Raw genomic sequence first — 26103 nt, forward strand, 5'->3', positions numbered from 1 at the left:
GCTCTCAGGTGGGATCTCCTAGTGAACTCCCTCATATGGGTGGTGGGTACTGAACTCAGTCCTCTCTAAGAGGAGCACTCATGGGTAAACACTCTGACATTTCTCCATCACCCTACCCCACCCTACCTCACCCCACCCCAGGCTGGTCTTAAACTTATAATCCTCCTGCTTCCTCCTCCCAAGTGCTCAGGTTACAGATGTGCACTCGCATGCCCGAGTACTGCTAAGTGATTCTCAAGGGTACAATATGGTGTTGTTGTTATCATAACCGCAGCCACTATGTTGTACAGTGAAATATAATTCAGCTTTTAAAAAGAAGGAAACCCTGTCACTTCGACAACACAGATGCTCCCTGGATGGTGTTGTGTTATGGGAAATGAAGCAGGCACAGAAAAAGAAACACCACATGATGTCACCCAAATGTAAAACCTAAAAAAGTCAAACTCATGGTAGCAGAGAGTAGAATGGAGATTCCAAGAAGCTGGGGGCAGGGGTTGAGAGCTGGGCAGAGCAAAGTCTTGAGTTTGGCATTTAGGGGACACTGAGACGGGTCATCTTTTTGATTAAGAAGTTTATTAAATATTTAACCCCATGGGCAGATATATGGCAGAATTTGAGGGTGGTGCTGGTGGTGGTGGTGTGGTGGCCTCTGAGGAGACGCTGGACTCAAGAGGCAGAGTTCAGGGTATTGCTTCTTACAGATTTCAGAGAAGCCTGGAGAAAAGCTTTTTCTCTGAATCACCAGCAGGCAACAGGGGTGTAGGTGGAAAGGAGCCACCAGTTGCCCCTTTGATGTCTGGGGAGCATAGCGCAGACTTGCAGGCTCTCGGAGGTTTGTGAGTCACTTCGGAAGAGAGGGAAAGGCTGCTGGTGGTGTGATGACTTGGCTAACAGGCAAGTGCTGGTCAAAATGCTAGGTCAGGGTGACAATGGGGCACTGACTGCATACTCTGTAGTATAAGAATACACTCACACAGAAGCGGGAAGGGGAGGGGGAGAGGAAGACAGAGGAGAGCTGAAGTTTACAGTTTGCCTTCCCCGGGGGTGGGGGGTTTCTCTTAATCTCTAATAACATTGTCCATAAGCTTCCATTTGTGTCCATTCTTAGATCCATTTTTCACAGTTGTTAGCATTTCTTCTGGACCCCACCCAACAGTTACCTAGCAACAGCCAGGTAGGAGCCTGGCTTGCTAGAAAAGGTCTATTTGGCCTCCCTCTGCCTTTCTCTGGCCTCTCTCTCTCTCTCTCTCTGTCTGTCTGTCTCTACACCCCACGCCCACCCCCCCCCACCCTGAGTCCTCTTTCCCCCACTTTCTCCACCTGTTCTGGGCTGGCTTCTTCCCTTCTTTCTCTCTCTTTCTGTCCCTCTCTGTCCCCTTTCTTTCCCACATCCCCCTTCTCATGTCCTGCTAAGACACCTCTCCTGTCGCCTCATCACACATTACATTACAAAACTATCAGTAGTGTACTCCCCATTTCGGTCCTGTCGTGGTGGCCCCCAACCTCACCTCACCCCTGTCCTGAAATGTGGTCTGTAGATCAGACCGGCCTTGAACTCACAGATAGGCCTGCCTCTGCCTCTCAAGAACTGGGATTAAAAGTACACACCACTATTGCCCAGCTTCTTAAATTCTTTTATTAATGTGACAAAGAGTCCCATGAAGGATCCCTGGTTTCCTCTCTGTTTGTTTGCTCTGAGTTAACCTTCAATCTAGATGCCACCCAAAGCCTCAGGACCTTGATGTTTGTGACACGCCCCCCTCCCCCCAGGCGAGGATAAGGGGACGAGCTCTAAGTCCACACATCTCAGAGACAAGACTGGCCACTTGACCAGAGGGGCAAGAGGAAACTTTGGAAGAACTGGCTGCCTTTGTTTCCCCTCCCTGTAAAAGCTGCTAGTTAAAGATGGCACGAAAGGCAGATCTTTAAGGCGATAAGCCACTATCTTGTCAGGTGGCTCAGCTCTCTGAATAAAATGCACCTTAGTGATACAGTTTCTGGTTTTGTGTATATACTGGGCTGATTACAAAAAAAAAAAAAAAAAAAAAAAAAAAGGAAAATTCTAGGGAGAGGGAGAAATAAACACAAGCGATCAATTGACTGCTGTTTTTACGATATCACAGAGCTCCTGAGTCAATCCACACTGAGATGACCACATTCTGGCCTTCAGTCAGGTAAGGGGATAAACACCTCTCATTTTAATGACTTTAAATGTATGCATCTAGAATAAGCTGGGGTGTATGTGTTTACATATGCACAGGGGGTCTAGAGACTATCTTTAGGAACTGTCCACCTTGTTTGTTTGTCTGTCTATTTAAAAAACAATATTGACATTTATTAAATGGGGATTTTACACAGATTTAAGCCCAGCAGTAAGTTGAAAGAGGTTCTCAGAGAAAGAGTAAGACACACGGAAGAGCTGAGTATGACTTAAGCCTCGCAGGACTTGGGGTATGAAACCTTTCAATTGTTTCTGTTCTGCCTTTTTCCAGTGTCTGTGAGATCACATCACAGTTCTCAACGTGTGATGGCTTCACAAGTTTAGGTGGCTGGCCAGGTATAGCCTCGCACTTCCTTGGTTTCGGTTTGTTTGCAGTGTTCACAGGCCAGATCACAACAACAAATGGTTTGTTTGCCTGTGTTCCTTAGTAGAATTTAAAAAGCGAATCTGTAAAGGATTTAGCAGAAAGATCTAGCTGGTCCCCAATGAAGCAGCACCTCACCATTAAAAATCAAAGGCCAGGCGCTTGAGTGAGCTGCGAAAGGAGGGCAGGCCAGCGGGAGGTGAGCTTTTCAGGCAGCAGAAGTGTGAAGATAGAAAAACCCAAACCGGTGAGCAGTTCACTGGCCTCATCATCCAGCTAAGGGCACAGGGGATTTCCTTACCGAGCTGACCCAAGTGGACTGGGAATTTTATGGTTTTGGAAATAAACCCTTGTAAAGTTCCGTTAGATGATATGACAGGGGATGCTATGACGGTCTCGTCTGGTCTCCTGGGGCCTGGTGAAGGAAACCAGTAGCCCACTAAAGCCTCTGGTAAAATGAGCTTAATTAGTAGTGGACGCTTTCTCTGACACTAGTGGCGCTATCAGAGAGGTTGAGGCAGGAAGAGAAGGGGGAGGGGGAAACAAACAGGAAGGAGAGGAGGAAGAGGAGGAGGAGGAGGAGGAGGAAAGGGGAAGGCTCTAACTCAGCATACACAAAGCCAGTACCACATAAACTGAGTGTAACAGCACGCCTGAAATTTCATCGCTCAAGAAATGGAGGAACCAGGAGGATTAGAAGTTCAAAAATAACCTCAACTCCATAAAGAGTTTGAGGCCAGCTTACTGAGATGGGGTGTGGGGGGGGGGGAGGGGAATGGACACAGAACGGGGGGGGGGGAAGAGAGAGAGAGAGAGAGAGAGAGAGGAACCCTGTTTTTTTTTTTTTTAATATATAAGTTTTGCACGAGCGCTACCTGGAGGCGTGTAGTGGGACTGCAGAGAGAACCTAGAAATATACAAAAGGACCCCTTGAGGGTTCAGGTGTCCTTAGGTGACTGACGGAGGAGATGCATTCCCAGTACAGTAGTTGCAGATGAGAGGCCTGCATGCTTGTGAGAGAGCAGGGGAGGATTAGGAGGTCCAGGTGGGGATAAAGAAATAGCTGAATGTTCTAACTCTGCAGCTGCAGGCAGCCTGCCAAAGCGTTTCAATTACCGAGCTGACACGATTGCTGCTTCTTCTTGCATCTGGCTAATATAAAAAAGTGACTGGAAGTCTTTCCGACCTAAGATGCCTATGAAGGTCATTAGACACACCTTCTATGGTGCTCAAGGTCACAGGCAAAGATTTAGGTCAAGTTTGCTGGGCATGGTGGTCCACGCTTTTAATCTCAGCACTCGGGAGGCAGAAGCACACAGACCTCTGTGAGTTTGAGGCCAGCCTGCTCTACATAGAGAGTTCCAGAACACAAACTCAAAACCAACCAGACAGAAGATTTGTACCCAAGGGAATGGATGATGGGGGAAATTGATAGATGGATGATGGGGGAAATTGATAGAATGATCACACCCATTTCTTTATTAACTTAAAAAGGTGTGTGTGTGTGTGTGTGTGTGTGTGTGTGTATGTGTGTGTACAGAGGCCAGAAGAGCTGTCAGATCCCATGAAGCGGGAATTACAGGCCACTGTGAACCTCCTAATGTTGGTGCTGGAAACCAAGCCCAGGCCTTCTGCAATGACAGGCTAACAGTGTCAGATATGGGCCCCATCTCATGGAGTGGGCCTTAAATATAGTTTTTAAAAAGTGGTTGGCTACTCCCATAAGCTTTATGTCATGGCTGCACCAGTATGTCTTACAGGCCGGTAACCACTGCAGGATGAAAGGTTTGTAGCTGTGAGGGACTGATGTGAAAGATCTTGGAACACTCAGGCCTAAACGGGATGTCTTCATGAAATCCCTCCTTCAAGGCTCAGGAACCTATTTGGAAGAAGGGGAGGGAAGACTGCAAAAGCCAGAGGTGCTGGATAACTCTAACACAGTGTCTTCCAGACAGAGGGGGAAAAAAACCCTGACACACATAAGGACTTTCAGAGACCTTGACAGCATACATAAGACCTGCTGCACAGGCTCAAGCCAGACAACATCCCAGCACTGAAAGAGGAAAGTGGATGAGAAGTCATGTTTTATCTTTTTTATTTAGTTTCAAGACAGGGTTTCATTATGTAGCCCTGGCTGGCCTGGAGCTTCCTATAGACCAGGCTAGCCTCAGATTCAGAGTCCTACCTACCTCTGCCTCCTGAATCCTAAAATTAAAGGTAACAGCACCCAGCCAGCCACGGATGTTTGACTGTGTTTATAGTACCAGATATGAATTCCCTCCTGTAAGGCAGGCCTCAAGTCCAATCAGAAAGCAATTAGTTACCCAGTGCAGACTTGCCATTGCTACAGCATGTGTCTGGCTGTTTGGTAGTGTTCACACAGGGTCCCCAGCTGAATAATGCTGTTGATGGCAATTCTCCCCCACCATTCTGAAGAGCAAGCACTTTCTGGCAAGATGAGGTCTAACCAGCAGGGAAGAAGCTTCAAGCCCGATCCCACCTTGATTTCTGTCTTGTAAATAAGATGCGTCATACGAGATGGTATCAGTCTCTCTCCCCTCCCCCCACCTCCTTGAGATAGGGACCATGCTGCCCTTTATTTGTCTATGGAACCAAAGACGGCCTTGAAACTTCTGATCCTTTTGCCTTCACCTCCTCAGTGCTGGGATTACAGGAATGCACCACTATATCCAGCGATGCTTGGGACTGGACCATGGGTTTCATGAATGATGTCAGCCCTTAGTATGACATCTTATACATGTATAGTACTGCAGCTTGTTCATGGTCACCCTCTGCCATTGCTCTCTCTCTCTCTTTTTTGTCCTCCCCCTCTTCCTGCTGTTCTCCTTTCTCCTCCCCTCTTTTTAACCACATGTATGTAAATATAGATTCTGCTAATGAGAGAAAGCACACAGTATTTTTCTCTCTGAGTTTGGTTGACCTCCAACTCCATCCATTATTTTCCTGAAAAGGTCACAATTCCATTTTTCTTTATGTCTAAATGCAACTATCTTGTGTATTTATTATATTTTGAGACAGTATTTTGGGGCTGGAGAGATAGTATTTTAAAGAATGTTCTTTATGCATATCTACGTGTGGGTATGTCAGATCCCCACAACCCGAGTACAGGTTCTGGCTTCCTAACTCAGGTCCTCTGGAGAACTAGCAAATGTTCTTAACTGCTAAGCCATCCTCCAGCCCTTTAAAATAGTATTTTAATTAATTCCTTGAAAATTTCACAGAATGTATTTCGATCGTATTTACCACCCACCCTCAACTCCTCCCAGATCCACTGCCTTTCTCTACCTACTCAATTTCAATTTGTCTTTTTCTTATGAAATTCATTGCTGCCTAAATACTCAAATGTAGGACCATCCCACAGATCGTGATCAATCCACCAGGGGCCACACCTTTAAGGAAAACTGACTCTCCTAGAAGCTATCAATAGCTCTCCATCGAGGGTGTGGCACTTTGAGCTTGCACGGGTCTTGTGCATATCGTCAGAACTTCTGTGAGTTCATATATGCAGCTAGCTGCCCTGCTGTGTCCACAAAACTGTCTCATTGTAAGAATTTATCACCTCTGACTCTTCAATCTGTCTACACTGTTTTCTTCTTTGAGACAGTATCTGTCTACACAGGCCCAGTTGTTGGTCCTGGAACTTACTGTGTAAACCACTCTGGCCTTGACTTCATAGGGATCCACCAGCTTCTGCCTCCCAATTACTAGGTTCAAAGGTGTGCACCACTATGCAAGCTCCACCCTGTCTTTCTCTATTAGCTTTGAGGTCTGTGAGGATGGGATGGGATATAGATTGGGTTAAGTACTCCCAAGTCCCTTATTCTCTTCTCCTGTGCATTTGTGTGTTTTCTTTATTCATTCCTTGGTTGATGGGCATCATTGGTTGCAAATCTTGGCTGTTGTGAACAGTATTGCAATAAGCATGTACACTCAAGTGTCTCTGTACTATATTGACTTAGGTTCCTTTTCGTGTATGCCCAGAATACATAGGCCAGCTCTGTTTCTTTTTTATTTTTTTGAGGAACCTCCATCCTGGTTTCCATAGTGGCTGCATCAGCTTACAGTCCTAGCAGCGATGAATAACGGGTCTATTTCAGTTCCTTCTTTCCAGCATTTTGTCTCTGATTTCCTGGATGATAGCCATGTTGAGTGGGGTGAAATGGAATCTCAATGTAGCCTTGATTTGCATTTCCCTGATGACTAAAGATATGGATGGAATGCTTTTTCATATATTTCTTGGCTCTTCGTTCTTTCTTCTTTTGAGAACTGCATGTTCCTTCCTTTGGCCTATTTGCTGACTAGATGATGTATTGTTTGGCATGCCTACATCTTATACAACTTCTGTGCTCACAATAGGGTGACCACCTTATCTCAATGTATGCAATGTATTATGAACAAATTCACTCCCATTAACTTTGTGTGTGTGTGTGTGTGTGTGCGCGCGCGCGCGCGCATGCAGGCAGCCACAACTGCTATGTGTCCTGAGAAATCCTTCCCTACTCTTTTAAGATCACAGATGCCAACATATTGAGAGCCCCTCACCCCCATACAGCATTCTTGTGAAGTCAGGGACAGCTGGCCTCCCCACAAACAGGAACCTCATTGGAGATCTTCTGTTCACAATGAGAAAGGAAATTATCCATCTTCACTCAGCCCAACCTTTTATCCAAAGCTGCAAACAACAGAGTTTTAGTCCCATAATTCTCAGCTTCTTCTCCAGCACGGCCCTCAGGGATGGACCAGACGATAAAACAAAACAGGACAAATTCGTTTTTCTCACAGTCTGCAGGTTGAAAGTTGGGGATCAAATGTCAGTAGTTCTCCAAGGACGTGGGTTTTTTTTTTTTTTCCTTGTTCAAGAACAGTAAAATTACAAAAGCTGCTGTCCTTGGCTGGCAGATGGCAGCCTTCCCACTGAGGCCTCACATATCTTTCTTTCTTCTCTAACATTTTTTTATATGTAAGATAGATCTATTTGTGTGTGTGTGTGTGTGTGTGTGTGCATGTGTGCGCACATGCATGCCTGTTGTGTGCAAGTGTGCGCACATGTTCATGCACACACACACACACACACACACACACTCTCGCACGCGAAGGTGAACTCACCTATGTGCATGTGCAGAGGTCAGAAGAGGGCATAAGGATATCCCTTATCGATTTTGTCCCAGTTCATTTTAACTGTCAACTTGACATAGCCTAGAGCCATCTGAAAAGAATACCTCAATTGAGGGATTGCCTAAATTGCATTGATCCTTGGCGCTTCCACAAGGAACTGCCCTGTAGGATTACCTAGCCCATTGCAGGTGGCACCATCCCTAGAAAAGATGAGCCCATGCTGTATAAGAAAGCTGGCTAAGTAAAAACTAGTCTGCTGTCGAGCTAGCAATAGAAAATTGCCCATGGTTTTTGCTATTCTTTGGCTGTGGAGTGAATTACTTGATTGCATCAAATCAAGCATGCCTGCCATCAGGTTCCTGCCTTGAACTTTTGTCTTGCCTTCCCTCAGTGATGGACTGTGACCCAGAAGTATAAGGAAAGTTGCTTTCAGCAAGCACATTTTATCACAGCAGCAGACAGGGAAGTAGAGGGAGGCTGGTGAGAGCACTCGTTGCTCATAAAGAGGATCCAAGTTCAATTCCCAGTACCCACATGGCAGTTCACAACTGTTTTTTAACTCCTGTTCCAGGGATATGATATCCTCATATAGACATGCATGCAGGCACACCCCAATGACATCCTTTTATATCCCTAGACATCTTCCCTCCAATTCTGTGTCCTCCTCTCACCTGCTAATTCTACATATGAGAGAAAATAGATGAGACTTGGCTGTTAGAGTCTGTTTTATTTCACTTAACATGGTGACCCCCAGTTCATTTTCTTGAAAAAGGTAGAACTTCATTTTTTTTTCTTTTGAGACTGAATAAGACTCTCTCTTGTGTATATACCAGATGTTCTTTATCCATTCATTTCTTGATGGACAGCTAGACTGATTCCATGCTCTGGCTGTTGTGGCTAGTATTATAATAAACATAGATTTGGAAGGACCCTTTTTTTTTTTTTTTCCCCGAGACAGGGTTTCTCTGTGTAGTCCTGGCTGTCCTGGAACTCACTCTGTAGACCAGGCTGGCCTTGAACTCAGAAATCCACCTGCCTCTGCCTTTGCCTCCCAGGTGCTGGGATTAAAGGCATGCGCCACCATGCCCATCTAGGACCCTTCTTTTTCTTTTTGTTTCAGTCAAGAATATAGACTGGACTGGGTAAGGTAGCTCAGTCAGTAACAAGCATGGGGGTCCCCCCCCCTTTTTGAGTCTTTACAATCTTTAAAAATACTTTATCATATATGTAAGAGTTCTTCACCCACATGTATGAATGTACACTACATGCACATGCATGCTTAGGGCCCAAGAAGATCAGAGATGGTATTGGGCATCCTGATACTGGAAGTACAGATGGTACATGAACCAAACTTGAGTCTTCTGCAAGAATAACAGATAATCTTAATCACTGAGCCATCTCTTCAGCCACAGGAACTAAAACTAGGCATGATGATAACATATCGGGTAATACCAGTGTAGTAGTTTGAATAAGCTTGGCCCAGGAAGTGGCACTATTTGGGGGTGTGGCCTTGTTGGAAGAAGTGTGTTACTGTGGGTGTGGGCTTTGAGAGCTTCCTCCTAGCTACCTGAGGATGCCAGTCTTCTCCTGGTTCCCTTCAGAACAGGATGTAGAACTCTTAGCTCCATCTCTAGCACCATGCCTGCCTGGACACTGCCATACTTCCACCTTCATGATAATAGACTGGACCTCTGAGTCTGTAAGCCAGCCCCAAGTAAATACTGTCTTTGTAAGAGTTGCCTTGGTCATGGTGCCTCTTCACAGCAGTAAAACCCTAAGTAACACACCCAGTGTTGCAGAAGTGGAGACAGGAAGGTGCCTGAGACTTGTTGGCCAGCCAGCCCAGCCTAATCAACAAGCTCCAGGCCAAGTGAGAGACCCTGTCTCAAAGACCAAGGTTGATGGCCCTGAGGGATAACACCCAAGGTTGTCTTCTATCCTCTACTTGCCCAAGCACCCTCACAGACATGTGCCACACATGTACACACACAGTCACACACAGAGAGACACACACATGGAGACAGAGATAGAGAGACAGAGAGACTGATAGACTGAGGGAGCTTCAGAGAACAGAGGGATGCTGAGTTTGGAAGCAATTAGAATCACGAAAACGAAGCTGAAGGCATCACCACTCACCCCCGGTTCCTGGATGTTTTGAATCATCTTTCTTATTTCTTGTTAAAGACCAGCTTCCTCCACATGGCGGGGACAGATGGTCCTGAGGGCTCCCAAGTTTTAAAGAGCGTGACTGTATGTAAGGAGAGGAGCTGCGGATGCGCCTCCCTCACCACCTGCTGCTCCCGAGGAAACTTGGGTCCTCAGTCACAGGGAGGCTCTGGGGTGAGAAGAGAGGCTGGGATGGATGGAAGAGGCTCCTTTAAGAGCTATATTCCTGAAACTTCTGCATGGGCCATCTGTGTGCATACTACAGCCCAAATGTATGTGTTTTGTCAGCTTGATGCAGGCTGGAGAAACCTGGGAAGGGAAAACTTCAGTAGAGGAGTTGCCTCCATCAGACTGGCCTATGAGCATGTTTATGGGGGCATTTCCTTAACTGGTAGTTGATGTGGTGTGGTGCCATCTTGGACAGATGGTCCTGGGTTCTATAAACCAGTAAGTAGCACTCTTCAGTGGTCTCTGCTTCAGTTCCTGCCTCCAGATTCCTGCTTGATTTCCCCCAGTGAGGGACTGAAACATGGAAGTGTAAGACAAAATAAACCCTTTCCCCCAAGCTGTTTTGGTCATGGTGTTTTACCATAGCAAATGTAATTCCCCACATGAGATGAGACCCTTGGGGGGCAATGGGATCAGCACCCTTCTAAGAGGTCCTAGAGTCTTGCTACCTCATTCACCATGCAAGGACACAGGTGTGAAGCCAGGTGGGCTAGCTTGTGTCTATAGTCCCAGCTTGGGAAGCTGAGGCAAGAGGACTGTCATGAGTTCCAGACCTCATCTCAATGTGTGTGTGTGTGTGTGTGTGTATCAGCAGGTTCAGTGTCTGCTGACAACCTGGGTTTAATTCTTAAGACCTACAAAGTACAGAGAGCTGAACACCCCTCCCTGAGGCTCTGCAGAGAGTTGACTGTTGTTCATAGACAGTTTCTTCAGTACTGTAGCCTTATAGCATGACTTTCCTGGTCTGTCAGCTCCTGGGTAATGACATGGATACTTTATTAATTATAAATGCTTAATGCCTTGGTTTAGGCTTGTTCCCAACTAGCTCTTATAACTTATTAACCCGTTTATATTAATCTATGTTCTGGGTACTGGTACCTGCTTCTTCTTCTGAGTCTGGCTGGTGAATCTTCCAGAGCCTAACTCTTTCCCAGAATCCTATCTCTCCTGCCTATCCTCTATTGGCGGTTCAACATTTTATTAAGCCAATTAGAAGCAGTTGGAGGGAGTGTTTACAAGATTGGGTGCATCCATGTGAATAACAATAGTATCAAAATCCAATCTGCATTCAAAACTCTGTTGTCACAGAAATCAGCGTTTGAATAATACAAAGACAATCTTTATACAGTGCACAATAATGTTATCCCACCATAGTCTCTGGTAAATTGTCCATTCTGTTGAAAAAACTTCTCATCCATATTCCTGTAAGTAACCCTAATGACAGTGACTGGTTTATATGCCCAGCTCCTTAAAGAAATAACTGAAATGTCTAAATGAATGCCATTTATACTAACACTTAGAAATAAAAACATCTAAAGTTACTTAAGAGATAAAGCTGACAAAAGATGTACAAGACCTACACACACACACACACACACACACACACACACACACACACATCATAAACAGAAAATAAAATAGGGGATGAAGAGATGGCTCTGTAGGCAAGAGTGCTTGCTGTGCAATCATGAAGACCTGAGTTCAAATCTCAGCCCACTCAAAAGTAGATGATGAGAACTTGCAAAATTGTCATCTGACCTTCATTCATGTACCACAGCATACACACCCATGCACCCATACATACAAAGCAATACATTTTAAAAAATGGACAGAAATTTTAAAAACTGAAATAAAATAAACTGAATCATCGAGAAAAGCAAAAAAGTATGAATTAATGGAGTGATATTCTTCCTTCATTTGTTGAAAGAAATATTAAGGCGTTACTTCTCCAATATAAACAAATATAAAAATGAAAAAAGTTGTTACTTCTCAGATAAGATCTGTAAACACAATTTCAATCAAAAAGATCTTGGTTTTCTTTTTTAAAAAAATAGATTTGTGTGTGTGTGTGTGTGTGCACGCATGTGCACACATGAGTGTAGGTATATACTCATGTATATAGAGTGCATCAGAAGAGGGCATCTAACTCCTGGAGCTAGAGTTGGAGACAGTTATGAGCCATTAGATGTGGGCATTAGAAACCAAGTTCTGGTCTTCTGTCTGCAAGAGCAAGTGCTCTTAACCACTGAGTCATCTCTTTAGTCTCACTGGTTTACTTAAATTGTTTATTAAAATTACATTTATTTATTTATTTACTTGTTTGTTTGTGTGTGTGCACGTGCACATGAGTGTATGTGCGTGTATCTGCACACATGAAGGTCAGAAGACAACTTGTGGAAGTAAAAGTTTTCTCCTTTTAACATGTACTTCTTGAGGTTATAACTCAACTCTTTAGGCTTTGCAGTAAGCATCTTTCACACCTTTTACATGATAAGGTGTCTCATAGGCCCTGCCTCACCTGTTACAAAAAGTAACAGCACAGAGAAGCTATTTATGGAACAACTGAGCCCTCAGCAGACAATGAATCCGTCAGACCTCCATCTCAGACTGCAGCCTTCAGAATATGAGCTTTTGTTATTTATAAGTCTTGCAGTCTATGGTGCAATTGTTATAGCCATCTGGATGACATGAAACATCCTCCTCTTGCCTTTCATGCCCTAGACTTTAATCAGGAATGGGCATGCAGAGGGTGATGGTCTAGGGCTTACAGCCTAGACATTCAGACTTAGCTGTAAATCATGACCTCTGATTTCAGAACCCTTGAGTTAGGGAACACAGGCTTGTGTGTGTGTGTGTGTGTGTGTGTGTGTGTGTGTGTGTGTGTGTGTGCATGCATGTGTGCATGCATGTGTGTGTATACTTGTATGTCCTGTGTTTTTGTGTTTGTGTGATGCTGTGTACGTTTTGGTCTATGGTTATGATATGCTAGTGGCTCTCTATAAGACCATAGGCTTGCCTGTGAGGGACTGTATGTAGCAGTCCCTGTGGGTTTCAGCATAGTACAGCGTGTTCATTTGGCTTCCATCTCTGCATTCCGAGTGGTAATGACTCAGGCCGTGAAGAGGAAAGCATGAGCAAAACCAAGTTGCTGAGCTTGCTTAGTGTCTTTCCAAAGCATTGTGGGCTTTAGCCTTCTCACAGGACATTCTACACCCACTATAAGATAGATGAGCCCCAGTTTGTCAAATATGAGAAGGTCCTGAGAAGCCATCCCACCCTGAGGTTTAAAAAGGAAAGTCTTGATATCCTAGAAGACCTAATTCTATTTCCCCAGTTCTGGTCATTCTTTCAAATTCACATAATGCACTTGGCAAACTATGGCTCCCTCCTTGTTTTAGTATATAAAGCTTTATTTGAACATAGTCACCCATGCTCGTTTACATATCAGTTATAGATGCTGAAATATTATAGCCACAAAGCTGATTGCTTGCTCCCTTTCAGAAAAACGTCTGTCTTCTAAGGGTCTAGGACTTCACAAATCTAGGACTTAGATCTGAGTCTTCATGACTTTGGAAATATAGATTTTTTTTTTTTGAGACAGGGTTTCTCTGTGTAGCCCTGGCTGTTCTGGAACTCACTCTGTAGACCAGGCTGGCCTCGAACTCAGAGATCTGCCTGCCACTGCCTCCCGAGTGCTGGGATTAAAGGCGTGCACCACCACTGCCCTAAGGAAATACAAATATTTTTGATTATGAAAACTTTGAGTCTTTCATTCATCACTGTGGAAGTGAGAAGAAAGATGACTACCTCATATCCTTTCCACCTTTCCTCTGGATCTTCACAAGCCTCAAATGTTTCAAAAAGAGACACTGAGTCAGGGAATCTGTTGTTCTTGATGATATGGGCTTGCAGTAGTCAGAGAGGATTTGGACTATGTTTTCCTTATGAATTCATTAATGTAATCAGATAACAAATTTTTCTCATAACTATTGCTTGTCTATGATTATAAGCTGAAAAAAGCAGGCAATAAATGCTTGCTTTTATGCTTCATTTAAAAAATTATTGTTATGTGTATGCATGTGTGTCTGTGTGCGCCCATGAGTTCAGTTGTCCAGAGAGACTGGAAGAGGGCATCATATCACCTGCAACAGGATCCAACCAATATAAGTGCTGGGAGTCCAAGTCCTCTGCAAGAGCGGTATGCCCTCTTAACTGCTGACCTTGCTCCTCAGCCTCCTTCCCTTTGCAATACAGTGCCATGTGTCCCATGTTGGCTTGGACCTCACTTAGAAACCAAAGATGACCCTGAACCTGTGGATCCTACTTTCTCCGTGTCCCGAGTGCTGGGACACATGAGCTTTGCACAAAGTTCATGTGGTACTGGAGATGGAATCCAAGGCCTGGGCTATGCTAGGCAAGCACTCTACCAACTGAATCTCAATGTTTGATTTTTTTTTTTAACTCTCATATTCAACACTTCAATGTTAGTTTTCTAGCTCTTCTGAAAGGAGTCAATAATTTTTTTTTTTTCCTAACAGATTCAGGAAATAAGATTCCCCCCAACCCCTCCCTTTTCTCCTTGGCTAAAAGTCTGTGAGTCTGTAAGTCTGGAATTGTCATTATCAGTCATAAACTCATAGGAACAGCTGGTCTGAATAATAATAACACAAAAATAGAAATGGAGATGAGAGGCAAAGGAAGGGAAGCTGAAATGGTTTTCATTATGTGGATGTAAGCATCTGAGGATCTCTACAGCTCGGGTTTTACTTCAGTTTGCTTACATAACCAACCTTCCCTCCCTCCCTCCCTCCCTCCCTCCCTCCCTCCCTCCCTCCCTCCCTCCCTCCCTTCCTTCTTTCCTTCCCTTCCTCTAAGGTTTCCTTAAATGGATTCTTTTCCTTTTGTCACTTCTACCCAAAAGGCTAAACTAAGCTAATGTTGAGGAAGGTACACATAAAATATAAATTTACACATAGAAACACTAGAACTCCTACTGAGACCCAAACTCAAATCTATACCTTAGATTAAAGCAATTCCGAGGCAGACATGGTGGCATACCATTGTAATCCCAGCATCCGGGACACAGAAGCAGGGGCGTCTCTTGAGTTTGAAGCCAGCCTGGTTTGCAGAGAGAGTTCTACAATAGTCAGACTTACGCAGAATAAGTGTTGTCTTTAAAACAGCAGCAGCAGCAACAACAGTAACAACAAATCAATTTCAAATGGGCCAAGAGATGGCCCAGTGGGTAAAGGTGCTTGCAGACAAGCCTGATTACTAAGTTTTGGAACCCACACAGTGGAAGGAGAGAACCAACTTCTACAAGTTATCCTCTGACTTCCACAGGTGCATACCCACTCACACACGTGAAATAAGAGGAATAACAATAAATGTTAAAATACCTTAAAAAGTTTCAAATGTGCCAAATATTGCAAAGGTTTTTTTAAGTAACTTTGTATGTATTATTCATGTATTTAATTGTACAAATATTACTATACATTGACTATTTAATAAAAGTATGGAAAAAAATTCACAAGAGTGAAGCCAGGCCTATAGTACTAGCACTTAGGAGATGGAGGCAGGAAGATCAGGAGTTCAAGGCTGTCTTCAGGCTAGTTTTAGACTAGCCTGGGCTGCTTGAGACCCTGTCTTAAACAAAGAAATAAAACAAACAAACAAGCATGGAAGAGGTATGAACTGCCTTACATAGTGTTTGCTTATGGGTGACTGAGAGAGGGGGAAGGAAAATAAATCAATGGTAGCTATGGATGGGGGATATGATATGTCTCAGCGGGAGAGTGCTTGCCTAACGTATGAAGCCCTGAGTCAAAGCTCAATACTGCAAAAAAGAAACATTTAAAACTAAAAGGAGGAGGAGGAGGAAGGGGGGGAGGAGGGGGGGAGGAGGAGGAGGAGGGGGAGGAGGAGGAGGAGGAGGAGGAGGAAGAAGAAGAAGAAGAAGAAGAAGAAGAAGAAGAAGAAGAAGAAGAAGAAGAAGAAGAAGAAGAAGAAGAAGAAGAAGAAAGCAAAATGTCACTGTCTAGACAATGTCAGGCTATGTATTTCAATTTGTATCATTTACTTTTTCATTATGATTGAATTATTTTGAAATTAAAAAATTAAAATAGGGCCAAGCAAAATAGTACATGCCCTTTTAAAAGCACAGTATTTGGTGGATCTCTGAGAGTTTAAATCCAGCCTAGTCTACACAGTGAATTCCAGGTCAGCCAGGGCTACATAGTGACACCCTGTCTCAAGAAACGAAAAAACATCAAAGATAAAGATAAAGAAAAAAAAAAAAACCCAAACACCAAAAATCATACAAAGAGAAAATTACCCAAAATCTGCTCATGAGCTAAGGATATAGATAATCCAAATGTTCACACTTTCATGCCTTCCTATGTTAAAACAATGCTTTGCAAACCTGAGCAACAGAATCTTGGGAACAAAGACTGTGTGTGTGTCTCTGTGTCTGTGTGTCTGTGTGTGTGCATGTATGTGTGTATCAGTGTCTCTGTTTATGTGTCTATGTGCATGTCTGTGCATTTCTGTGTATGTGTGTCTCAATGTCTCTGTGTGTATGTATATGTCTGTGTATGTGTGTGTCTCTGTGTGTATGTGTCTCTGTATTTGTCTGTCTGTGTATGTACCTGTGTCTCTTATGTCAGTTTGTGTATCTCTATATGTATGTATCTATGTATGTGAGTGTCTCTATTTCTGTGTATATGTGTTTCTGTGTGTGTGTGTGTACCCATGTCTGTCTGTGTGTATATCAGTGTCTCTGTGTGTATCTGTGTGTGTGTGTGTTGGATATTTTCTCCTTATGCAGCTCAGGTTGACCTCAAATTCAGTCTTCTGCTTCAGCCTGAGTGTTGGATTCCAGATGTCACTCACCACAGCTGGCTTCATGTTCATGCTTACACACGTGATCATTCAGTGTCACTAAACAAAGAAACCCATGCTAGAGAAACCTTACAATGATGCATTTAAATAATCAAATTGTGGTCTCTAACTGACAATGTACATATACATAATAAACTCAGAGGTAGCTTACCTATCTCATGCTGGCATTAGACAAAGCCACATCCCCTTCCTCTACCTGTGGGGCTGCAAAGGCTCCAAATGTTCAGGTTTCAGCTGAATATGTGTGTATATATACACACACACACATATACACATATACATAGATATACACACAATACATATGTACACATACATATGTGTGTGTGTACACACATACATACATATATATGTATACACACACACACATATATAAGATTTGTTTGTTTGTTTTATGTGTGTGTATGTTCCTGAGTGTATGTATGAAGGAGTCTGTGGAAGCCAGGAGAAATCATTAGATCCCCTGGAACTGAAGTTACATGCAGCCATCATATCATGTAATGACTCTCTGCTATCTTATCACTTACCTATAACAAGTTCCTCCTCCTCCCTTGAAAAATTAGAATGGTTGGTTTTGAGAGAGAGGGATGAGGGAAAGGAGTGGGAGACAGAAGGGAGAATATAAATGGAACATGGAATTATAGGTTATAAAGGTTTGAGGGAGAGGGTAAAGACTCTGAGGGAAGTGAGGCAGAAAACAGGCTGGAGAGAGGTAGGGCTGAGGAAATGGGGTGCGAAGTTTGCCAAGGACTGTGCATTCACCTACCTCTTGTGGGGTTCTTCCTGCGATGAATCTATAAAACATACCAGGAAGAAGAATTTACACATATTTACATAATATTTATATGTGTGTGTGTATGTGTATGAGAGAGAGAGAGAGAGAGAGAGAGAGAGAGAGAGAGAGAGAGAGAGAGAGAGCACAATTGACTATGTAGCCCTGGCTGACCAAGAACTCATTGTGTGGACCAGGCTGGCCTTGAACTCCCAGAGATCCACCTGCCTCTGCCTCCCGAGTGCTGAGATGAAAGGGATGCACCACCACATCCATATCTTATTTGAATCTTTCTCTTGCCTCTCCCTCCCAAGCTCTTAACTCACCTTGTCTAGTGCATCTATAGATAAAGAAGATGGAGACAAAGAGAAGAGAGATGCAGAGGCAAAGGAAGTTGGTCAGGAAGATGAGTTTGCTATCTGATGGTCTGGGGCAATTTCCTCCAACTTCTCCCACACCATCTGCCTGGTGGAGAGAGCAATGGCAGCCATGTCATGAAATGATACTGAGAGCACATGTTAGAGTAGCTGGAGGGAGCTGAGCAGAGCCTCACACATGGAAATCCCAAGGAGGAATCTCACACTCAGCCATAAATGTGATCATTTATTAAAAGTCAAGTCACAGGATCTGTTGCTTCCCCTAAACACACTGATATAGTTTAGCAGAATGGCTAAGAGGCTCCAGACAAGCTCAGTGTGGCGGCACATGCCCAGAATCCCAGCATTCCAGTCAGAAGTGGGAGGATTTTGAGTTCATGCCCAGTCTTGCTATATAGTTCCAGGCTAGCCTCGAGTGTGTAGTGAAACCCTGCCTGAAAATAAAAACAAAACAAAAGCCAAGAACTAGAAAGCCCAGTTACCAAACTGGTGGCACTGTCTTGGAAGTGGTGGGATCTTTTGGACCAGGGGTCTGACCAGCAGAAGCAGGGCCCTGGGGTGGGACAGTTAGAGGTTATAGTCATCCTACATATGGCCCGACCTCTCTGCTTCCAGGCTTATGGCTGGATGTTTTGGTATCCTTTTTTTATTTTGGTGATGGTGTTTTTTTTGTTGTTGTTGTTTTGTTTTGTTTTGTTGAGACAGTTTCACTGTGTACTCCTGGCTGGCCTGAAACTCACATCAGAGATTTACCCGCCCCTGAGTGTTGTGATTAAAGACAGGCATCACCATGTTTTTGAGAATCCAATTCTCTCTCTCTCTCTCTCTCTCTCTCTCTCTCTCTCTCTCTCCCTCCCTCCCTCCTCTCTCTCTCGTTCATCCCTCCTCATTTTCCTCATTGCCCCCTCCTTCTTCTTATTTATTATTTAATAAGCTCACTCATTCAAAACAGAAAACATAACTTTCGTAGATCACTCTCCAGAATGTGCAGAACAGAAAGATGGGAAATTTTCATTCCTAATGTGATCAATTTGTGGGAGTCTGATGCACACTGTGGGTGTTGAAGAATGTATTCCATTTGTAATAATCATTACACAGTGTGCATCTAGAGTACAATCTTTGTCAATTAAATAGATTTTAAGTAAATGAGAAAGCATCCCACTCTCTAAAATGCAGTAACTAAAATCGTCTTGTGTCCCCTCCAGTCCATTCTCATGCTCTAGTGCTGCCAGTGGAGTCCTGCTCTGTTGGACAAAAATCCATCATGAGTTTAAACACCTATGATGAAATGTTTTCATTGACAATTTGACACAATCTAGACTCACCTGGGAAAAGAGTAGTGAAGGACCATCTAGAACAGTAGTTCTCGACCTGTGGGTCTCAACCCCTTTGGCAAACATCTATCTTGAAAAATATTTACAATACAATTCATGACAGTAGCAAAATTATGGTTATGAAATAGGACAAAAATTAATTTTATGGTTGGGAGGTCAGCACAACATGAGGAACTGTTTTAAAGGGTGGCAGCATTAGGAAGGTTGAGAACCACTACTCTAGTCCATGTTGGCCTGTGGGCATGGGGTGAGAAACAGACTCTTATGGTCACTGATATGGGAAGATTCAGCCTAAAGTGGGTGGTACTTCAATAATAGCAACATTCTGCTGTATTCTTGTACTTGTTGGTAAGAAGCAAGGTCTGAATATCTGCTCTCAAGGACGGAGGAGTATACAGCTGACTACCACAAGGAGGCAAGGCTCATGAGGCTACTTGGAGTTTGTCCATCACATTTCTACATTTCTGGGGGGGGGGGGGGACGAGAAACACCCAACAACAACAATGTCTGAAGATGAGCCTTTGGGAGAGAGACCAGGAAAGGCCACTATCAAAAAGTGTTCTGGAATGGAGGAATGATGTAAAAAGGAGAACAGGGAAGAGAGAGAGAATAGAATGAAAGGCGACCTAGAGCTTGTGCCCTTTCCTAGTTTCATTCCTATTGCTGTGATAATCCCTGACCAGAAAAACAAAACAACAACAACAACAAAATAAGCAAAGAACAACAAAAAGAACCCCAACAATTTGTGGAAGAGCTTATGTGGCCTACAGCTTTAGAATACAGCCCATCCTTGGAAGAAATCAAGGCAGGAAGTTAAGGCAGCAAGTCACATCCTCAGCCAAGAACTCAATTCCACAGTCAAGAGCAGAGAGAGAATGAATGCACCCAGGCCTCATTTTCTCTACTCTTAGGCAACTCAGGACTCAACATAGGGAATGGTACCACACTAGGAGTCAAGGTCAGCCGGGTCTACTTGAGACCCTGTCTAAAAATCATAGATGTTTTGAGCTTCCAAATGTGTGACTATTTGCTGTTCACTGCCAATCGTGAACTTTCACCACCTATGATTTTCTCTTTTTGAGGTTTCATTTCTGATTGTCCTCTTCCTGAGGTCCTATGACCACTGGTGCTCCAGTCACGTGCTCGTCATCTTAAAATCAGTCACACGTTATATAGCCATACTAGATTTTAACTCACAGCCATTAGAGTATTCACATTTAGCTCTAAAAGCCCAGCGGTAAGTCGCTTCTTCCAAGCTGTGTCCTCTGGCACATCATTTATTCCTCTCCTGACCATCAGATTTTCTAGTTCCCTCTGCTAAGACATTCATCTATTATAACAGCATTGATGCCTGCTTGGAATCCCCAGAGAGACCCTCATTCCCCAAGCTCAGCTCCCACTTCTCCAGTCCCTGCTGAGGGAACTTTGCATCTTTATTGCTTCCTGGAGTCTGCAGCCAAGTCCTGTTACAAAATATGGAACATGTCCACAAATGGAGCTAAACTGACCATTTGGGAAGCGGCTATGTATCGAGGCAGAGGTAGTAAGGGGTCAATAAAGCCAAACAATTATATACTTGGAAGAAAAATGTCATTAAACCTATCACTATGTAGAAGAAATGTACAATAATAAAAATGTAATTAAAGGGGGGGCAAGATATGGGGAACATCTCTAACCCCAGCACTCGGGAAGCAGAAACAAGAGCATCAGGAGTTCAAGGCCACTCTTGACTACATAGTGGGTTAAAGGACAGCCTGGGATAGCCTTCTCCTCTTCCTCCTCCTCCTCTTCCTTCTTCCTCAGTTATAAATATGATCAATTATATCTATTTATTAATTAAAACAATTCTAATTATAAAACTAAGAGGATGAAGTTATAAATACAATTAGTTGCAAATGTAAACGTAAAAACACAATTATATTTATTATTATTATAAAACTCAAGAAGCAAGGCCGGGGAGATGACTTAGTGGATAATGAACCTGAGTTCTGTAAAGACTCGTCTTCTTCAGCCAGAGGGCAGAAACTGCTATAAATCAAGATGAATTCTATCATGAGGATGGCAGAAGACAGGAGCCTAGCATGGCTGTCCTCTGAGAGGCTCTACCAGCACCCGACTGAGACACAGATACTTACAGCCAACCATTGGACTGAGGAGGGAGACACCTATGGAAGAGTTAGGGGAAGGATTGAAGGAACTGAAAGGGGTGGCAACCCCACAGGAAGACCAACAGTGTCAACTAACCCGGACCCCTGGGAGCTCCCAGGGACTGAGCCACCAACCAGAGAGCATCCATAGGCTGGTCATGGCCCACAGCACATATGTAGCACATATGCCTCGTCTGACCTCAGTGGGAGATGTGCCTAATACTGTAGAGACTTGAAGCCCCAGGGAAGTGGGATGTGGGAGGTAACTGGGGGACGGTGACAGGGAGCACCATCTCAGAGACAAAGGGGAGGGGTGAAGATCTCTTGGGGGGGAATGGGAAGGGGGCAGCATTTGGAATGTAAATAATAAAACAATTAAAAAAAAAAGAACCTAAGTTCTATAATCCCAGTACTCTTACTGTGAGATGGGAGGTGGAGACTAATGAATCCCTAAAAGCTCTCGATCTAGCTAGCCTGGAGTACATAGCAAGAGTACCCTGCCTCAAGCAAGGCTGGAGGTGAGGACCAACATCCAAGGTTGTCCCCTAATCTCCATATATATGCCATGGCTACCTTGCACCTAGACACACACATACACACATATATGTACATACAAAGTTTTGTTTTGTTTTATTTTAATTCAAAGACCTGGAGGGTTGGCTCAGTGGGTGAAGGTGTTTGCTGTTCAGTATAAAGACCTGAGTTTGATCCCCAGCCCCAAACAGTGAAGAGAGAAGCCAAGTGCCACAAATTTTCCTCTGACCCCTTCACACATGCTTGTGGCATGCATGTGTACACATGTACACACATGAGGAGTAAATAACTGTAGTTTTAAAACATACTGCTTTAAACATGGGCTGCTCTGCTCACCTGTGACCTCCAACTGTAAGAGCTGACTGTCCTGACCACTGTGGGAGGCTGCTGCTCTGTAGGTACAGAAATAGCCCCCAGCATCTCAAGCTGCAGCTTAGTGAGGTGGAACTCAGCTTCCTTTCCCAGTGATTGCTTCTGTTGCCGATACTGAGAGTTGTGCAACCTTCCCAGAGTGACTATAACATTCTGGAAATGAGTCCTGCATCGGAGAGTGACGTTACTCTTGCACTTGACCACAGAGCTGGGCCAGGCACTGATGGAAGGCCTGGGGAGTTCCTCTGAAAAGAATTCAGAGTTAATTGATTCATCTCAGTGAAACCCTTCAAGAATTCTGAGGATTAAAGATGTGATGGTTAATTTCAATTAGAGCTTTAATGAAATCTATAATCACCCTGGGAGACAAGCTTTTTTGCCTGTGAAAGATTATCTTGATTAGTTTAATTGAAATGAAAAGAACCATCCACTGTGGGGGGAAACATTCTCTAGGCTGTGGTCTTCAACTGCATAAAATGAAGAGGGTTAGTAGGAGGGCTCAACTGATAACAGTGCTCACTGCCAAGCCTGACACTGTGAGTTTGATCCCCCAAACCCACGTTTGTGAGAAGAGAAAATTGACTCAAAATACTCTGACCTCCATACATATGCTATGACATGTTCACATCTCACAAACCCATATACATAAATAAATGCAAGAATGTTTTTAAGGAGAAAGTGATTGAGCATAAGGATTCACTGCTCTCTTATTATTTTTTAAAGATGTATTTATTTTTATTTATTTATATGAGTACACTGCAGCTGTCTTCAGACAAACACCGGGAGAGGGCATCAGATCCCATTACAGATGGTTGTGAGCCACCATGTGCTTGCTGGGATTTGAACTCAGGACCTCTGCAACAGCAGTCAGTGCTCTTAACCACTAAGCCACCTCTCCAGCCCCCTCTTTCTCTTTTTAAAATATCCTTTCTTAAGGCTGGAGAAATGGCTTTGTGGCTAAGAACATTGCAGAGGACCCAAGCCACGCATCTCTTCATCACCTATAACGCCAGCTCCAGAGCATCTGATACCTCTGGCTTATAAAGGCCGCATTCATGCACACAAACACACATGCATAAATATGATTAAAATATTTTTAAATTATTTTGTTCTTGTTGTTGTTTAATTTTAGGGATGGAGAGATGGATCAAGGTTAATAGCACTGACTGCTCTTGCAGAGGACCAGGCTGGGTTCCAGCACCCAGATAACAGTTCACAACTGCCCTTAACTCCAGTTCCAGGGGGTCCAATGCTTCTGGCTTCTTTTGGTACTGTACATACATAATATATCCACATAAATGCACTTAAATACTCATATACATAAGTAAAATAGGATTTTAGTGTGTGTGTGTGCATTTGCGTGACATGCGTGTGTGCTACAGTATGTACATGGATAACAGAGGACAGCTTTGGGCAGCTGATTCTCTCCTTCTACTGTGTAGGTTCCAGGTTGTCAGTCTTGGCAGCAACTGCCTTTATTCAGTGAACCATCTCATCTGAGCATTCTCTAACGCTTGACTATTGATGGAATGTGATCAGTTGCCTCAAGTGCCTGTGGCTGTGACTTCCCCACTAGGATGGGCTGCAACTTCAAACGGTAAGCCGACAAACCCTTTCTCCCAGAAGTTGCTTTGTCTCTGCTCGCCTCAAATTCAGGATTTGAAATCCCACCAATCCCCACCCTGGAAAACTCTGTCACCGAAGAAACCTTATATAAAGTCTACCTCCCACTCAGTTTTCTGATGCTCCTCACCTGAGCAGAGGCTGCCACCCTCTTGTGTCTGTCCCAGTAAATCTCTTGTGTCAGGTTTGTTGTGCAGTGTGACTCTGTAACAGTTTACAGCCGCTACAGAAGGAGAAGGTCACCGCCTGTGGCGCACGGGAAGGCTTAGAAGTCACGTGGAAGGAAACTGACCGTTCTCATCCCCATTTCCCATAGCTCAGGCACAGCCCTGGAAGAGAGAGCTCAGTGAGACACCGCTCAGTCGCTGTTTCTCCTGATTGAAACACCACCTCCTGGCTGAGAAGAAGAGTATAAAACTGGGGGAGTGAACGAAACTCACAAGGCTCAAGGAGTACACAGAACTGCAAGGCTCCGGAAGCTTTCCCAGCTCAGCATATTCACAAGACCCTTCCCCCACCCCGAGGGTGGAGGGTGAGGTGGGGGGGGGGGGAGGGTAGAAAGGCAGTCGTCACTGGTGTGAGAAGAGACTCTCCAGCCCGCAGAGTTGGGACGCAGCTTTTAGGAGTTGTGGCTTATGCTGGGGTCAGCTTTTTCATGACCCATAGTGGCTGGCTATGCTAGCCCAGTTCTTGAAAGTAATCTCTTACCCTCCCCGTAAGACTCACTGGTTTACCAAGACAGAGTTGGTGGAATTCAGGTAGGAAAGTTGTAGAGATAGTTAAGTAACCCAGGATGCCACTTGGCTAGAGTAATATACACACTGTTTTCCGTACAATACATGTATCAACCTGGGACTTCCACCACATACAAACATACACCTGGCTTCCAATAAGCAGTAGGTCATTCCTTTCTAACAGCTGTTTGGTAACTTTTCTTTTGTGGCCAAAAACATCTCAAAACTTTACCTGAAACTAAGTGAAATGGGTCAATCTGGCTGATGAGGTTTTGGGAGCATATGAAGTAAGTCAAACATGTCCTTTGAATAAGTGTTTAGAGGGAAATCCCTGTAATTTGGCAATGTTAATTATTAATTAAAAATAATAGTAATATTATACTAATGCATGACTAAAAGCAGATGCATCATGGGTAAAGACATGTGCAGCGAACAAAGGCTTACATATCCAAGCCAAACAGTCAAAAGGCCGCCTACATCCTGGGCCTTAGCAATCAGCTCCTCCTAGACCACAAAGGAAAGTTCCAGGAGGTGACCATGGGTTCTTGAGCACTCTAGGTCGCCTTCTGTGCTCTTGCTGTGTATCTGACCTGTTTTCTCTTTGCTTCTGAATAAAAACCTCTTGCTACTTTACCATTTGTTTGTGTCTCTAGTTATTTGAACAAAACACCCCAATCCTGGAAATACCTGATCCAGACAAATACCAGTAACAGAATCATTTCTTTGACCTCTTGTCACTGTCCTATCCAGAGGTTATTTGTTTGAGTTCTAGTCTGTTCCAGTTTCATTCTGTTGCTGTGGTAAAAAGACTTCCATCAAAAGCAGTTTGGAGGGCTGGCGAGATGACTCAGCGGGTAAGAGCACTGACTGCTCTTCCAAAGGTCCTGAGTTCAAATCCCAGCAACCACATGGTGGCTCACAACCATCCATAATGAGATCTGACACTCTCTTCTGGTGTGTCTGAAGCCAGCTACAGTGTATTTATGGGCTGGAGTGAGCCGGACTAACTGGAGTGAACAGAGGTCCTAAAATTCAATTCCAAACAACCACATGAAGGCTCACAACCATCTGTACAGCTACAGTGCACTCACATATATAAAATAAATAAATAAATCTTTAAAAGGAAAAAAAAAGCAGTTTGGAAAAGAAACGGTTCATATCCATCATTGATGGAAAACTGGGCAGGAACAGAGGGACTGCTTGCTGGCTCACACACCCAGGTTCATGCTTAGCTGGCTGTTGTTTATAACCCAGGCCCACCTGACTAGGGCTGATGCCATCTCCAGTGGACTAGGCCCTCCTGCATAAATTAATAATGAAGACAATTCCCCAGGGACATGCCCAAATTGACCTAGGCAAATCCTTAATGGAGCTTTCTTCTCAGATGACTCTAGGCTGTGTCAAAACACTAACCGGG

General features: G+C 43.9%; 2 long non-coding RNA genes across 5 annotated transcripts; one reads left to right on the top strand and one right to left on the bottom strand.

Annotated features, from left to right (window-relative positions):
- Window positions 1–1795: 1795 nt before the first annotated feature.
- Gm35037 lies at window positions 1796–25319 on the top strand. 2 transcript variants are annotated; one of them, XR_881797.1, is made up of 4 exons: window positions 1796–1953; window positions 2124–2174; window positions 23772–23926; window positions 24269–25319. It is a non-coding gene; the product is annotated as a predicted gene, 35037 (long non-coding RNA). The 2 variants fall into 2 exon arrangements; XR_391115.2 differs by having other exon boundaries at window positions 1796–2174.
- Gm45920 lies at window positions 17292–24485 on the bottom strand. Of its 3 annotated transcripts, none has more exons than XR_001778023.2 (4): window positions 24393–24485; window positions 24083–24281; window positions 22294–22574; window positions 17292–17587 (listed from the first exon to the last, which is right to left on the bottom strand). It is a non-coding gene; the product is annotated as a predicted gene, 45920 (long non-coding RNA). The 3 variants fall into 3 exon arrangements; XR_001778024.2 differs by lacking the exon at window positions 17292–17587 and adding an exon at window positions 21424–21441; XR_001778022.2 differs by lacking the exon at window positions 17292–17587 and having other exon boundaries at window positions 22090–22574.
- Window positions 25320–26103: the final 784 nt, after the last annotated feature.

Source organism: Mus musculus, chromosome 7 (genome assembly GCF_000001635.26).
Source record: "Mus musculus strain C57BL/6J chromosome 7, GRCm38.p6 C57BL/6J".
Taxonomy (NCBI): domain Eukaryota; kingdom Metazoa; phylum Chordata; class Mammalia; order Rodentia; family Muridae; genus Mus; species Mus musculus.